Source organism: Blennius ocellaris (assembly GCF_963422515.1).
Source record: "Blennius ocellaris genome assembly, chromosome: 14".
Taxonomy (NCBI): domain Eukaryota; kingdom Metazoa; phylum Chordata; class Actinopteri; order Blenniiformes; family Blenniidae; genus Blennius; species Blennius ocellaris.
Window position 1 is genome coordinate 10668235 of NC_137663.1, and position 17291 is coordinate 10685525.

A 17291-nucleotide genomic window follows, 5' to 3' on the forward strand; every position below is an offset into this window, starting at 1 on the left:
TTAGGACTCTTGTAAATGTGGTTTTCCTCCGATCACTCTTATCAACTTGTGGGTTTGAGACTTCCAAGACAATAATCGTGATGTGTCAGGTTTGATGGTGGCATTTAATCCTCACAAGGTCTCGGACTTACGGGTGTCTAAAAATTGACTGACATTTGATCTCATCATTTCTTCTCAAAAATAATGTTGTAGTTTGTACAAATAAATAAATAAATAAATGTGATCATGTTCAATGTTCCCTATTTAGAAATTCATAGTGTACTTTGTGGTGTCACATTTCTTGAGGTTGTTCAAGGAAGTTCATTAAACATTTTTGTTTGGTCATATCTGCTTTTGGAACGCTTTGTTGAAAATATAGTGACAGTGGAAGAATGTCAGAGCAGTGAATCGAGGGAGAAGTGGAGATTAAGTTTCATACAAGTGCACCTCTTAGTGATGAGATGGCAGAACTGCACCTCACTTTCCGGAGGAAACACAAAGGCTGCACTCTATCAATGTAGGAAAGCCACTGTTGATAATTATGAGTCAGTGGAATAGGTGAGCAAATCATACATGTATGTTGAAATACACAACCAGTTCTGTGTGGTGTGTATTTGATTTGTATGGAACACTGTGTCTTTCTGACCTCCACTGTGGAAGCTGGCACATTTTCAGCTTTCACTTCTCCACAATCTGTACCAAAGTGGCCTGCTTCTGGAGCTGTTTTGCTGTTACTTGCTGAGATATAAGGCATGTTTGACTATACACACGGATATATTTGGCAGCTCTACCCAAATGCTGTTGCTGATGTTGGTATATTTGTGGTCCTGGTAGACTATGCAGTTGATATGCAGAAAGGAGATGAGAAAACAAATTATGCTATGTCTATTCGCATGGTTTTACACCACTAGCACCCCAGCTCATGCATACACAATGTACATCTACAGAGTCCTTCACACTGATCTTGACGACTTAATTAAAGGCACGTTGTCCTGGAGAATGGGAACTTTTTATGTATTCATGATAGTAGAATGTGTATACTGAACTCATGGAAATGGTTCTCATTTCCAAATATAATGTGTATGTATGATGTTATTTTGCCTCTCTGTCCCAATCGACTCAAATGTAACAACAGTTATGTTTAATTCAAACAGCTTTCCTGGGAAAAAAAAAAAAAACATCAGGAAGTTGGTTATTTATTATGGTAAATATAACTCAACAGTGTTGTAGGCAGAAAATGTTGAATGTTAAATAGTGTAGAGCACATTGAAAACCAAAAGGGAATGTGAAACTGAAAAGAGAGCCTCATACATGATGCATACAGAATTGTGTTATTTAACTTGAGACAATGGTACAGTTGAGCACATGTTGACAGTCCATTTGTTCCCCTTCAGAAAGAACCTTTATTGTTAAAAAAACAACAACAAACAAACAATACTGGAGTACATGGGAATATCACTACCCTTTCCCAAAAGTATGCCATCACTGAGCTTTATATTCACACAGACCCACGCAGTCCAAAAAAAGAAAAGAAAATCCCACTTTTCATCCAAACAGAGAGCCACTGCCACACCATCTCTTTGATCATCTGATTCTTTTGTTGGGTCTGGCCTACTAAATACCCTCTAATGTGAAAGGGGAGTCATTACCACCTGACCCACTGTAGTTTCATGAAAAGAAGAGGCCACATGTGTGTGTAATGGTCTCAGCAACTTTGATCTGCTCTCTTTCCTATAAATGTAACCACTTTTCAGGATAGCAGCTGGTGTAGAAGCGCTTTCCTTTCTTCCATTTCCTCTCCCCCATCTGGCTCTCTGTCTGCCACTTATTTTGGTGCAGGGATACAACCATCGTGTGTACTTCCTTTGGTGAACAGAGAAGGCACAGGGTTGTGGATCATGGAGAAACAGAGGGATGTATGCAACAGTGTCCTATTAAGCATCATTGCCAGGCAGGACATCCATGCTTCGGTATAATCATCCATTACTCAATATTTCTTTTGGTTGTTGGCTTATGCATGCACACACGTACATTTTAAAGAAGGTCCATTAGAATATGGAACTGCAAGAGGTTTGTCTAAAACCATCTGTTTTAGCACCATGTTACCAATGTTGGAGCCGAAGCCATTTAGAAACAACATAGGCCTCTGGCTCCCATTGGATGAATCACTAAGCTAAGTATGCAAGCCTTCAAGCATGAGTGGCCCAGAGGACATGTCCTCACTCGTGTTTGTCACACAAGCATTTCGGCCGTCCAAATGCAATGTCTTGACTGAAGCAAGTTACAAGGCTATAGCTCCCCATCCAACACTACCCCAGCTTTTCCTCAGTTGACAGTTATGGGACTACAAGAAAAAATGTAATAAAGAAAAAAAAAACAACTACAAAATGAAAAGACAGGGATGTGCAGATATTTTGATAATAAAACAGAGCACCTGTGATATAACTGACATAACATGCAGAAAACTAAATTACATAGGATTTTGGCATTGAGTATGATATGAGGTGAGGAGATTGTAGCTGGTATTTATTACATTGGCATGAAATGTCATTTGTTCCCCGGGTGTCAGAGGCAGACTTGCAGACCCTGAAGGGTGAAAAGGGATAGGATATGATGTTGTGAGACCTATGGGTCAAATTTTTCACCCATGAATATGTTGCATAAAGAGACAGAGAGACATAGATGGATGGATAGATAGATGGAAGCGAGAGCTCAGGTATTAACACGTTACTTGTGGAGAGCCAGTAGCAGTGCTGGTGTTGAAGAGAAGGTCATGTACCTTGTGCAGCTGAGGGTTCATTCTGCATGACTCAGAGGTGGACATACAGAGAGGGACGCACATGCTGAATACCAATGTCATGTTAGACATTCGACCGAAGGCAAGTGGTTTCGCAAGCCTTAATTCATCTAATGGAAGAATCGGGATTATGTAGCCACTGAGAAGCATTGGTAGATGTTATTGTTTCTGTTTCATTTCTCTCAGCAATTTTAGTTTTTGCACATTCTCAACTGCCATTGAGGTTTTATTATTTGCTTTGGGTTGATCTCCTGACTACTTGAGTCTGAAGCCAGCAGTTTTCACTGGGAAGAAATACTCTAGTCTGAGGAGGAATTGAAGTCCTTATCTTGCTCCAAAAGGCAGAAATACCATTATTGATGCGCATAAAGGTCAAGAGGATCTTATTGATTGTTGGAGGACTGTGAATTTCCGAGCCCCCATTTTAGTACCCTGATATTTCCACCTCTTGGCATGTCTGCTGTAAATGCATAAAGATTGCACTGAAAACTAGGCCTTTACTATAAATATCTATATGTTATACAGATGTAATTTATCATAATGGATGTTGGCTGAAAAAACCAGGAGATTATTGCTTACCATATGATAATAAAAAGGAAGAAAGATTGTAGATGCACTTATGCAGTATTGCATAATATCTCATCCAGCCCTAAGAGCGTTAAAATGATATTAAGTCTGCATCTATGGTTTGGTCTAAATCCATTTCACATCCAACTGCAACATTATATTGCTGATGTGCACAGAGAAAATTGATGAGCTGTTGACTTTGGCCAATGAGTTCACTGAAGTTAAAGTTGATTTAATTAGTTCCAATACTAGGAATACGTTAACACCAGTAAATAGTGTCAAAGATTAGGAAAACATCATCTTATTCAGGCTGTAAGAATGAATGATGCATCTATGTTTTGTGTTGTAAATAATATTTCAAGATGATAATTGTAGCCCAAGTTATTCTTATATGTTCTCCAGATTAATTAGAATGTATTTTTTTCAATTTGTTGTCATATCAAATATTTTTCAGTCTTGGTGGGGTTTAGCAAAATTTGTCAAAAAATAAATCGCAATCACAACATTCTTTGCTCACAATAGTTCAATTCTATTTGTGTCCAAACAGCAAGAAGGCACAGAATAGCCCATCTCCCAAGTGTGGAGGGACACAAATACAAATGCAAAAATACAATAAATGCACACCAGTTATCTTGTCCAACTGTAAAATTAAGTATTAAAACAATCTCAGGTCTACAGTATATTTAAAAGTCACAGCAAGCTAATGAGCAAATGGGAATTGACCTCGGTTTCCAGATGTAATCTCGGGTGATAAAGTATTTATTAGTGTAAGTGTAAGTGTAAGATATTAATATAACGTTTGTTTGGTTTAGCTATTGTTGAGCACATGGAAAGGCTCCAATTAAATCATAGTGAAGACATGTTGCACATTTTAAATATATCATATAGTTGCAATTGAAGTGATCAAATTCTTGAGGAGGCTATAAAAGGTTTACAATTCCACAACAATTGCATTAAAAGTTTTACTTCCTCAAAGTGCTTCGGTGCTCCCTGTTTAATGGAAGTGTCTCTTTTTTATTCTCAGTCTATATTAAACCAGAAAGCATATAGAGCAGACATGGACATACTTGCACACTTAGGGTGTCTCCAGTGAGAACATGTCTCTGCAACTCTTTCATGAACATACACACATTAACCAATTCTAATCCCCTGCTAGTCTGCAGTCATGTTGTTCCGGCAAACTAGTGTGTTATGGAAGCCTCCAGGAAAGTAGCGATTTGAATTATGTAACAGTCAGAAGACAAAAAAAAGAAAGAAAAAGAGGTAGTTTAAAGTGTCTTTTAAGAGCCTGTTTTGCCAGAACAAGATGGAAAAGTGAACAAAAAATAATAAAGCTGCTGGCCCAAAGCCCAAACAATAAACTGAAATACACTTAAGAGCTTTATAAAGCTGGAAGTAAGTGAAAACTTCATTGTTCATTGTAACAAATAACCCCTTTCACAGATCTATTGCTTTTATAGAGATGCATCCCATATAGATTGTATACTGTGTGTTGTGTTACCTGAAGGCGTCATTACATCATAGCTAGGTGTAACAGGAGTTTAGCATTTTAGATGAAAGCCGGCTGCAGCTTCTTGTCAAACTACAAACTGTACGTAAAACAAAGTCTCAACATTTAAGGACTAATTAGCAATATTACACACCCCAGTAAATTCACCGGGAATAATTAATTTAGCAGAAACAAGTGCTATGTTGGCATTAATAAACTATCACCAATGGTGCAGTGGTTAGTGCTCTTACCTCATGACGATAATGCTGTGGGTCCAAACCCAGGCTGGGTCTTTCTGTGTGGAGCTTTCATGTTCTCCCCATGCATGGTTTTTGTTCTAGACATGCATGTGAGGTTAATGGGTGACACTAATTTGCCCATAGATGCAAATGTCAGTGTGACGATCCTGAACCTGACAAAGGGGTGAGGAATATGGACAGATATAAACTATACCATCAATCCACAATACCATCTTCATCCAAGTAACATAGCTAAACAATGTCCATTCTATCTAATAGAGTATAATTAGATTTACACAATTGTAAGTGATGCATTTTCCTGTATTACATCTAATAAAAATAAGCCCTATTTAGAATTATAACTGTATAATTATAACCAGGACACACTTATAAAATAGATTGTTAATCTCAATGTGGTTCTCCTGACTAGATAAAGGCTAATGAGAAATGATAAATGTAATTTGATAATTGTAGTTTAATGTCCTCTATGATGTTAAAGTTCTGTGAAATTCATATATGTGAACTTTAAAAGTTGCCGAGCTGATCAGAAGGTCCTTCAGGGCAAATATGGACTTGACTGCAAATATACAGGCCACTCAGCGATGAGAACTTTTTCCTGGCGTTTACTTTTTTTGAGTGAATACATATGGATAGGGACAACACTCAACACAACCGACTTTGCAACTTGTATTGTACTTTCACTTGAATGTACTGATAGAGCAGATGTATTTTTTTGTTTGTTTTTTATTGACGCATGGATTTTTCCATAAAAGGTGTCAACACATAACATATGGATCAATGTTTGCACTTTGGAAGAACCAATTAGTGCAGTGTATGATGAAGAGGAAGATAGCATGCCTCGCATGAACTTAACTGAGACATAATACGGTACAATGGTACATTTCTGAGAGGGTCAATTAATTATAGTGATGGCATTCAGTGTGCATGAAGTCATAAGGCTTTGTTTTTGGGTTATTCTGCCAGTTTTTGTCTATTTGAATGATAATCTAATTCAGTATTTTAAAATGTCAGTGAACAATGATGATGCAAAGCATGATGCAGAAAATGGTTCAGCCTGTGAGTCAGACAATTTTTGTGTTTTGTGGTATTATCGAAGCAACACACGGAGTCAAACGCTGCCTGGCTTAGATATTCCCACATACTTCACATACTGGAGCCATGACACAGAAGGCTTCTTTCAGTCAATTCCCCTCAAATGTTAATTAAAAAAAGCATTAATTAAATGGGTCCATGTTTTACTTCAAGTGAGCTCATGACAGTCATTACAATAAACCAGGTCTGTGTAGTAGGAAGTTTGAAGTGAGTTGCAGAGTTTGACATGGTGGGAGGTCAAATGTGCTTTTGGCTTTTCTGACTGCAAAAACAATACAGAATGAATGTGCCTGTTTCAGCAGACACATGGCAACTATAATAGTGATCAGCTAGCATTCACACAGTTTCTATTGCAAAGCATAGCTGTACAACGGCCTGAACAAAATAGACATTCTGGCACAGACACAATGCAGCATTATAAATAAATAATTGAAGAATTTCAACTTTGGGATATTGACAACCTAAACTCTCATTAACAAAGTATTTGCTTCATCAATAGGCGGGCTGCGGGGTTAGAAACAAAATAAATCAGATAGGGTAAACAAATGCAAATGGGAGAGGGTAACAGGCAGTTAATCAAAAGGCAGGCAGATGGTTTTAGAAACAGGAACAGAAAGAGAAGAGAATGAAGCCTGCAATTATTGGGGGGGGGGGGGGTAACATGACAGAGCGAGGAGAAGTTGGTTGTGTGCTATCTGTATATTTAATGGAGTTAATTGCAAATGGAGAACTGCATAAACAGGTAATGGGATACACGTCAAGCATGAGCTTTGACGAATAATGATTGGAAGGCAAGTAAAAAATGACAAAAGTGTAATGGATATGATAGCATTCACAGCACAGCAAAGAGTGAGGAAGGTGAGGCAGAGGAGGGAGGAGAGGTAGACGGAGCAGCTGCCACCATGACAAGATTACTACAGGGTTTTTTTTTTGCACAGTCAAAATCTCATAAGGTCTGCGTACAAAGGTGTCTGGGTAAATGGTGACTAGAGTATCACACTGGACTTATTTCCGGACTCACTGCACATATCTCTTTAAATCTAATCTGTGGTCTTTACATCAGTTTCCCTCAGTCCACTACTTATAGCTTTATTATCTTGAATCTCTTTTTTTCTTCAATGTTTTTTTCTGGGTTTTTTTTCTTTTTTACCTGGCGACTTGCAATCCGATTGCCTTTTTTTCCCCACTTTTTGGTGCTACCACAGATTAAAGCAAATATCCACGTCAACATTTTACAATTTACACTGGGCATGGCTGTGCAGTGGCACAATTTAGATGCATCCCATAGGCTTCACACTTTTCTTTGAGAAAGATAAGCAGCTACTTGGTCTGTGTGATATCAGGTGCACATTCAACATGTATTGCAATGATGAGATTATATGTAATAGAGACAAACACCTAAGTGAATCGTGTTAAAGTATTTAAACTTGGAAACAATGGAGCTCTTTCTCTTGCCACAGATTTACACCAGCTGTGACTGGGTAGTGTCTCTCAGCGTTATTTTTTCATCTCATCTCATCTCATCTCATATATATATATATATATATATATATATATTGGTATGTGTCTAGTACACTGACACCGAAAAGGGAACAAACATTCAGAGTTCCCTGATTAAAAAATCCTGTTATTTCAGCGACATGGTTTCTTTTCCTTGATCATCACAAGCCACATACTTACTGGCTCTGAGTGACATTATGACAAATAATTCATCGCTTAATATTAAAGCTCATAAAAATATCCTAATCTGGACGCTTTGCAATAACTTTATTGATCCCGCCATGTGTTGCTTTCCTCAAAAATCCATACTTTGCTTGAATGCAGCAGCATGTGCGGTTCAACGTAGCACCCATTTATAGTCTTGTTACAGATTTTGCATTGCCTTTGTATATAAATAATAAACAGATATTAAAAGAAAATACAGATATCACGTGTTCACGCTAACCCTGTGGTCTTACTGGGAAAAATAAGCTCTTTCTCGGTTCTCGTTTACAAAAACAAGCTCTTTAAACCTTTCAAAGCTGGTTCCATTAAGTCATACTAAGAGCCCTGTGGCAATGCTTTGTTATGTGTAAAGAAATTCTTCAATTGTTTGACCACTATTATCACTTACCGAGGCTCGCTACGCAGCTGAAATCTGCTTATCCTCAACACTTAATCTACAGAAAGTCACGTTGAAAAGTGGAGCCACATATTGCCATCATACTACACAGATACTACACACCAGGGATGTTCTTTTTAGATCGTTATTAATGTTACAGCCACAGCTTATTGTACAATTAGTACCACAGCTCTAAATGTCAGGGGAAGGAAGGCGTGTAATCAATTCCCCCAGGTGAAACAAGCTCACTAGTTAGGCATCTGATTCACTGCTGCCTGTGACAGTGAATGATGGGGTGGATGTTCAGACAACAGGCCCTTCCCCACAGCAGTTGGCCTAACAGCATCTTGTTTTCTTGTCAGTAGGCAGAGCATGGGGATTTAACAGCAAATTGCCATAGTGCCACTTGTTTATTGCAGGGTAATAATTTCCACACCTGTCCTGTATCTCCCTTCAGTTACATTACTTGTCCTCTGTTTTCCGTCCTTCTCACAACAATGCCCCCACTGTAATTTCTGTGTTATTCCAGCCTGTTTGATAATGATGCAAAGCTGAGGCCCCTGCTGAAGGAAAGCGGGGAGATGAGACAGTTACAAATCGAACTGGGTTAATCGGCTAGCCTTCCATTTCAAGCTACATCTCTCAGTTTATTGACCACACTGGTCTATGCATTTGTGTGCTCCTGCTCAAATTCCCCTTGTGCACATCTTTGTTCATTTGGAGAAAAAAAATAAAATAAAAAATCACTTCACCCTACCATTTAACTTTTCATAGACTTCAATTTCCATTCATCTTCAAAATGATTTATTGTACTTTCTGCATTTGGGAAACTCATCCAATTACTGATCTACTACTACCCCCCCCCCCAACCCCCCACCGTGTGGGTTGTTGGATGCATGGTGTGGGGTGTTGGATGCATGTGCTGTCCGATGTAAAGAAAAACTTGATCTATGATCTTTTATTTGGTGTGGGAAAAGAGAGCAAGCAGGCTTGGCATTTGATTGACAAAGGATTTATGTCAGGCAACAGTCTAAACTGAAGCCACATTGTCAATGTGATCCCTAAAATCCTCAATGTGGATCAGAGTTAAATGTTCACTGACAGCAACCTCCCTTCAGTAAGTGTCCCCTGCTCAATTGTTTGTCATATGCTGACATAAGTTAGGAACAATTGCTCTTGAACTGATCCTTGTCCCGTTAGTCTTGTGCACTCTTTCCCCAAAGGAAAACATCTATGCATTTTTAGGCTATTGTGTATATCTGTGTCATTGAAGAGGCTCCAAAAGTCAGAAAAAAACAAAGCCACTTGGCCACATGAGTTGAATTCAGGTTGATTTTGTTATCTTTAAAGCCAAATTTGAGTGTGTAGGCATCACTGAAGAGTGTTGTGAACAGGGGATAACACTCATCACTGTGTGGGAACTATTTTTAGATTGTTAATCAAGGTAACATGTTTAGACTGACAGACTCAGTATGATATCCCATAAAGTGTGAGTAGACTGAGATTGCTTCATTTCAGCTCATCCGCCTGCAGTGACCTAACGGAGGTCAAAATGGTGTGTGTGTGTGGAGGGGGGGTGGTAGAGGTATATAGAGAGAGATTACCTTGAACTTTTTTTTCAGCCTCTGGTTTTTAAACAATAAAATAGTGCCTATGGGCCTCGATGACGGGATGCCAGGCTACGTACTTTTATCTACCTTATAAAAGAGTACACAGTTTCAATCCTGCATGGGGGTTTACTCCCTAACAGAGATCCAATAATTGAAACAGAATCAAAATGAAAGAGACTAAAATCTCCGTTTTGAAATTACAAAAGCACACACACACACACACACACACACACACACACACACACACACACACACACACACACACACACACACACACACACACACACACACACACACACACATACAGTATGTATATGGGACTGTCTGTCTTGCTATGTTTTTCCCATGATGCACTGGTGACATGTTTTGTGATTCCTAAAAAAAACTGACCATGCTGGTTCATTACACAAAATCAATAGGGATGAGATTAAATGGATTAAGCATTTACAAAATAAATTTACATGAAAATGCAGATAACTCAAAAATATGCACTTACTTTTTCAACCCATTTTTCAAAATATACATTGTAAAAGATTAATTACTCTACCTCAGGAGGAAAGTGCAAAAAGCATCGAACCAGTCAATAAAACACTGTATCACAGTACTACACACATGCACAATATGCTTAGATAATCATGAGTGCACTTATTTCACTGCTCACATTCATTATTACAGCAGGCTGAACACTCATGTAAGAAGGGAAAGAAATTGCAGTAACTACAGTGAAAGCACTTCAAAATACATGCGAGATGACTGACCTCAAGCCCTCCTTTTTCTCTATCTCGAGCATTTTCCTTTAATATATGGTCAACAGTTCAGGCTGAACCATTTGAAAGGATGCTTTTGAGTGAGGCTATATCGTCATCATAAACTACCAGCATGTTAGTGCAATTTGTGACAGCAACATTTATTGTCAACTTCAACCACATCAATTCATACCATCAAAACAAAAAGAAAATAGTCATACATAAACCTCCTTTATCTCCATATATTTTCAACTCTTGGTTTGAACAACCCCCATGGTGTAAATTTAGACTTTACTGGAAAATATATAAATTTGAAAACAATTTAAAGTGTGTCACCACATATTCATCAATGACACACTGTATTACAGCACCACCACACACGTGTGCAAGTGCATTTGTAAAACACCTCACATACATTATTACTACAAGCTGAACACCCATTATATAAAAGAAAGAAACCACAGTCATTAAAATGAAAGCACTTCGAAATACACATGCTAGAGAGCTAACCTCAAGCCCTCGTTTTTCTTTATATATTCTGCATTTCCTTTAATGGATGCCTTGTTTGAAGTTAAACCCAGAGTTTAAACTAACATCAATAATATAACAGATAACAGCAGTGCTTCTTTCAACTGATATATTTTTTTTCCAAGTAACATCAATTCAACCAAGAAGCAAGCAGAAGCAACAGAACAAAGGCGTGTATCAAACACAGATCAATACATTTTCTATGACAATATTTTTTTTCCCTCCAAATTTTGGCTTCGTGAAAGAAGTAAATTAGAAAAAACATGACCTGAATTTACACTACGGAGTGGAAAATGATTAGTGTTCCAGCACAGTTCAATTCATGGCAGTGTCAAGAGCAAAAGCACGATTCAACCCAATACTCTCCCATGAACAGATCTCAGTGTCACGTTCAACTGCTGTGAAAACCAATCCACACCTGCTGCCGTTCCTGTTTGGCCATTATCAGCTTCTTGTATTGTGAGAAGCTGTGATAAAGCTGCTTCTAGTCCTGAGCTCCATTGACAGCTGGCAGTATGAGCTTATACATGCTGTGAAACTGGTGAGTTTGTGGCAGACATGTAACAAATTACAGTGACCCACAAGACCAATTATAAAGCTGTGATGGCAAGTCAGAACATTAGAGCACTGTGAATAAAACTTTCAGCTGTAAGAGCCCCATGTCACCAACTCCTTACAAAAGATCATATATCTTTTCCTTTGCACCATTTGTGCCTTTTCTGGCTTTTTGTGTACACGATTTTAGAATTTTCTAGCAAAACTGACAGGTCTATCCATATTCTATAATCCCATGGCAGGACAGGTCACCAATACGTCACAGGGCAAATACATGCAGACAAACAATCATTGCACATTCATATTCACACCTCAGGGGCAATTTACACGACAATGCCTTCCAAGCTAAAATGCATAACTTTTGATTGTGTTATGGATGCCTGTTTGCATGACAATGATAGTCGGGAGTCATAAAAGATTAACTTTTCGAAAACGCTGCTACTGCGCATGCACTCCACAGCTGTAGTAAATAATTCTTCATCACAGGAGTGAATAGATGGACAATAACAACAGTGTTGGCCTCCAGGGTGTCATGACTCCCAGTCCATATTTTCCTTGGTAGTTTTATAGTTAAGCGTCAGTGTAATAGAAATCCAACTTCATTGTCTCTCCATATGAATGTTTGTTTACAGTGTATCATCTTCTGCACACTTGTGTGTTGCGTCATTACAAAAGCAAACAATAACACTCACTCTTGGGGTATGAAAACTACATTGTTTTGGGGTTTTCTGCCGAAACCTTTCTGAAACAAAAACTCAAAAAAATATGCATTTTCACTTGAAACCTTGGTGTGAACGGGATCTTACATCAACATAACACATTTAGACTAACCAGTTAATCTCAAATGCATGTTTCTGGCATGTTCGAAAACACCCAGAGAAAACCCATGGGAACATGCAAATGCCACACCAAACTCCTACCAGGACTTCAACCAAGGACACTCATATTATCAGCTTTGGGTTCCATTTGTTACACTCCCAAAAATGTTTGAAAGAGTTCCGACATGAACGCAGCAGAGATCTGTGAATACAGTATTTGTAGTGGTGTAACGACAGTATTTCAAAGCTTTTTGACAGTGCTTAATAATGAAACGGTAAAAACATATTTGCAGTTCCTAAAAAGCACCATGATGGCATCTGTCATGTGCTGCAACATCTCAGATGACTAATGGTTGGTGCATGCAGGGTTTTGGAAGTAACATTGCACTTTGGATATTCACCACTCGACTGTCTAAAATACATCAACCAATTCCCCAGAAAATGTGCAGCCAGCTAACTCCATGAGCGCAGATGAAATTGCCCTCTAGAAGATACACAGTATCCCAAAGTAACAGCTAAAGGCATATCGTGAAAATATTATCCCAAAGGTGACTTTGTGCATTGCTGCATTTGGAACTGTGCATCCTATACAGTATTTTACAGGGTGGAGCCTGGGTGGCTGTCCTCAAGCTGAAACTGAACCAAAGCTGAGTGATGAAGCCAGACAATAAATGTAAGCAGTAGCATAAATCTACCAAAGCATTACTTCAACCTAACAAAATGCCCCTTTTGGATTCAGCCCAGGTTCTTTTGAATGACCTTATGTGCACTATTTACGCCAGAGTCTCTCCAAATGTTCCCCACTTCTAATCTGCATTTGACAGCTAATTCCAATTCAAGTTTCAAAATGTGTGTTTGGGTTATTTCAATACTTTATGCAGACTATGTTTGAGTATAGATATTACTTTTAAGGGGGATCAAATTAGATTTCACAGTAAATTCGTGAAAAAAATTGTCAGAAATATTTGCAATGGATTGAAAAACAAACCCGCGGTCTTCTTCTCTCTCACTAGCCAGTTAAAGAGGTCAGCTGGGGCTAACTGAGGAGACGAACAACTCCCTGGAAAAACAAATAACATTGGGAGGATTATTTCTGATCATGATGTCATGTGTATGATTGTGTGAGACGCCGTTTTATTCCGGAGTACAAGGAGTATTAAGGCTTCTTGATGCTCACATCAAGTTGTTATTATTGTTGATGCATAATATAAAATATCTATTTTTCCCAATTGGCACGACATGTCGTTCCAGTCTCTAAAGTAGGTCAAAGCGATGAAAATGTTATTGTGAAAGTGATGATTGTTTTGAAAAAAAGGAGAGAAAAAAACAGAAAGTTTAAGATAACCAATGGGCAGAATTGTTATGCAATCTGTGCAAGAGAGTTTGTTAAGAGTAAGAGGAATGTTCCAGTTTAAAGTGCTTAGGAGTAAAATTAGAGTGATGTCAAACATACTTACAAACGAATGTACTTTACTCTCACAGTCACTTATACCTGGGGATTGTTTAAAAAAAATTTGAAAATTGATTGCCATCAATTTTGTCAATATCCTGATCTATTTCAGCTCTATGTACAGTATTAAAAAAAAGAAACACTACACTTACCAAATCCAGTGGTTTTCATTCAAACCAGTTTTAAAGAAATGTTTGTTAGTTATCAAGTAAAAAGATTGCTTGTTCATCTTAAAAGGAGAAGTAGATCTGCAGCAATCAGGCTTTTTAATGCCTTTCACGGCAATAACATTTTTCCATTTTTGGTACTTGGCCTGCGACAATGGATCAAAAAACGAACATGTTTTTGTTATTGTTATACGTCAATGCCACACACACACATACCCGCACCGGCACACACACACACACACACACACACACTGTGAAGCTGACACCCCTAAAGCACCCCTGCGTCTCTTGAAGGTCAGTCCCACTGTGAGGAGATATTGCTTCTTCAAGGGTGTCCTTGCTCAAGGTGATGCTGCATGCAGTCATCAAATCTAAACTCACACGACGCTGTACAATTGACAAAGAAATACAAATGTCAATAAGAACTCAGTCTCAATATATTTTTTTCATTTTTTTGTGTACTCAGTTTTTCTGTGTGACATTGATCCCCAGTCCTCTATACTGTGCATTGTATTATGTCATTATTGACAATGTTCACATGTAGTGTGTGCTTTTTGGTACACCGTTTGAATAGCAAGCAGATTCTTCTGCAGTCCCCCCCAGCCTCCATAATGCATGAGATGGGGATCTTCTCTAGTAGATCAGAGTGTTTGTATGTGCTATGTATTCGTCAGAAAACAGCTGTCTAGAGCCTCAGCAACAACAGAAAGGAGCAAATTCTGCAACCTTGTAACAACACAGGCAAACATACACTTGCACATACTATCTAACAACACAGGGCATGTAGGACAAACACACACAAGTGCAGTCTGTTAGCGTTCCGCATTTATATACACACTATTTCTTCAAGCAGGAGGAGCACTAAGTGGGACAAATGACATATACTGAGACAGACTCATTTTCCTCCCCTTGTCTCTTTGGCCAGCTAACCTTCTGTCTTGTGTGAATGACAGCTGAGATTGAAAACTCCATCATCTCGCCCCCTGTCTTTCTGGGGGATTCAAAAGCACCCTAATAATCTTTGTCCTGCTCTGCCTTCTCTTCCTTTTCTATATCACCCCCCCATCCCCCTTTCCGTCTGAATTGCCACTCCACTCTCCTCATCTCCAGGGATGTGAAAGGGCCTGCAGATGCTCCAATCGACTCTAATAAATTGTATGTAGTCAGATAAGCTGCACGACTGCCAACTGGCAAAGCTGTGAACCTCTGCTTTGGGAAAACCATTAAAAACAATTTTTTTTAAATAAAAAAAATGATCCTCTAAATTTGATTCACCTTCAGGATGCTATTTTGAAAGCTATACCCAGTCCAAGTAAATGATAAAAGATTGTAGAAGGAAAATAGGTTGTGTAGAGAAAGAGGGGAGCAAGAGGGACAGTGGAAGAGAGATCGGTGCCATGTGATGTAAAGGAAGGCTGGACAATGCATGAAAAAAAGAAACAACGGACTGGCATTTATTTAACTCTGCTGTCTGCTTTTTGACATGCCATAAACTAAGAAAATGGTTTTGAGGAAAGAAAAATACAACAGAGCACATAGTCTAAGAGCTTTGGCGCCAGTGTAGCAGCCTTATACAAATGTATCTAAAGACCTTGAAAACTGAGCCATGTTTTCAAGACTTTCTTGTTAGTTTAACATGTGATATATGTCACATGTAATGTGGGATAAAGTCATAAATACTCATGCAGTTGATGTCTTGGGATTTGGACTTTCAGATTTGGACTTTTAAATATTAGTGGGTTTTTTTCAGATGCAGATTATTTTTCTTTCTTTTCTTTCTTTCACCTGCCATTCCTTCTCGCAGTTTTTCCAAAGTGGGAATGCAGTCGTGTAGGGAGTTTTTGTTGATTGGAAAACATACAACTCAAAAAGGTTCAGCCAATCCTGCTTACAGTGAGAATTTTCCCGGCAAAAGGAAGTCCAGACAAAGCCTTTCTCTGAAGTTGCATGTTATCCCAGTGCAAGTGTGTGTTTATTCCCAGGCCTCCTACCCTCTCTAACACTCCAACTTCATTCACTGTTTGATGAATGAAATTAGATTGAAAGAGTTTTAGAGAAAACACTGAATAGAAGTAACAAACAACACAGCTCCAAAAAGTTATGTGAGAGGCATGTTGATGTATTTGACCAATATTTGTATTTTTTGTAATAAGATAAGTAAAAATGAAGGTGTAAACGTCTTATAAGCTATCAGAATTGCCAACGTGTAAAGTGAATGATCAATTAAATATAGATGGACTGATAGGCTGATGGACTGCTGGGGGCATTACTTGCCCTCACACATAATCAGCTGGGATCGGCACCAGTGCAATATAAAGTAGTATTTATGATGGTTCGCTGCAGTGCCTGTGGCTCAGGAGGTAAAGTTGGCCATCTTTCAACCCCAGAGTTTGGCTTTTGATGCCTATCTCAATGTGTCAGAGTGTTGTTGGGTAAGACATTGCACCTAACTTCACTACCAAAGATCTATAAGAACCGTTCATGGCAGGTGTCATATAATAGAATTTTAAAATTATTTATTAATTCCAGGGGGGGATTCCTTACAACATTGCTCTGCATACAACATAATATTAGTAGAATAGAATATGAAGATACCAAATAAGAAAGAATGAAATATGTAATTATTAATATACATAGGGCTTACCAGTGAATAAATATATCTATGAAGAAAGGTTTGAGAGTGAAAACTATTTACAGTGAGTTACAGAGTCTGATGGCCATTGGAATGAAGGATCTCCTGTAGAGCTCTGAACTGTATTTTGGTAGTATGAGTCTGTTATTGAATGTGCTCATGCTGTTGACTTGGACATCATGGTGGGTGACTATGATGACAAAATCTAAGCTTTCCTTTTCAGTGATGTGGAGTTTGTTTCATAGTTGCTGATGAAAAAAAGTATCTCTTCATTGTAAAGAAGTTCTGTGGGTTCGAAAATAGTTGGGCATCTCATAGCGGAGTGCCCCCTGCAGCCTCATGTAGACCTCAGCCTCGTAACGTGATACATGACCTGGAAAGGAAGTGAGTTACAATGATGAAAAACATGAAAAAAACGAGAATGGAAAACTGCTTCCAAATCCAACGTAGCTCACTTTGTGTGACAGTGCAGGAGCTCTGCAGGACAACAGTTCGAGAGC

The 17291-nt window shown here is 38.5% G+C and overlaps 1 protein-coding gene across 2 annotated transcripts in view; it reads left to right on the forward strand.

The window, feature by feature from the left end:
• gabrb2b (gamma-aminobutyric acid type A receptor subunit beta2b) overlaps positions 1 to 17291 on the forward strand; it is a gene marked incomplete at both ends in the record, with an annotated part of 57098 nt that overhangs the window by 1137 nt on the left and 38670 nt on the right. The gene's annotated exons all lie outside the window — the stretch shown is intronic.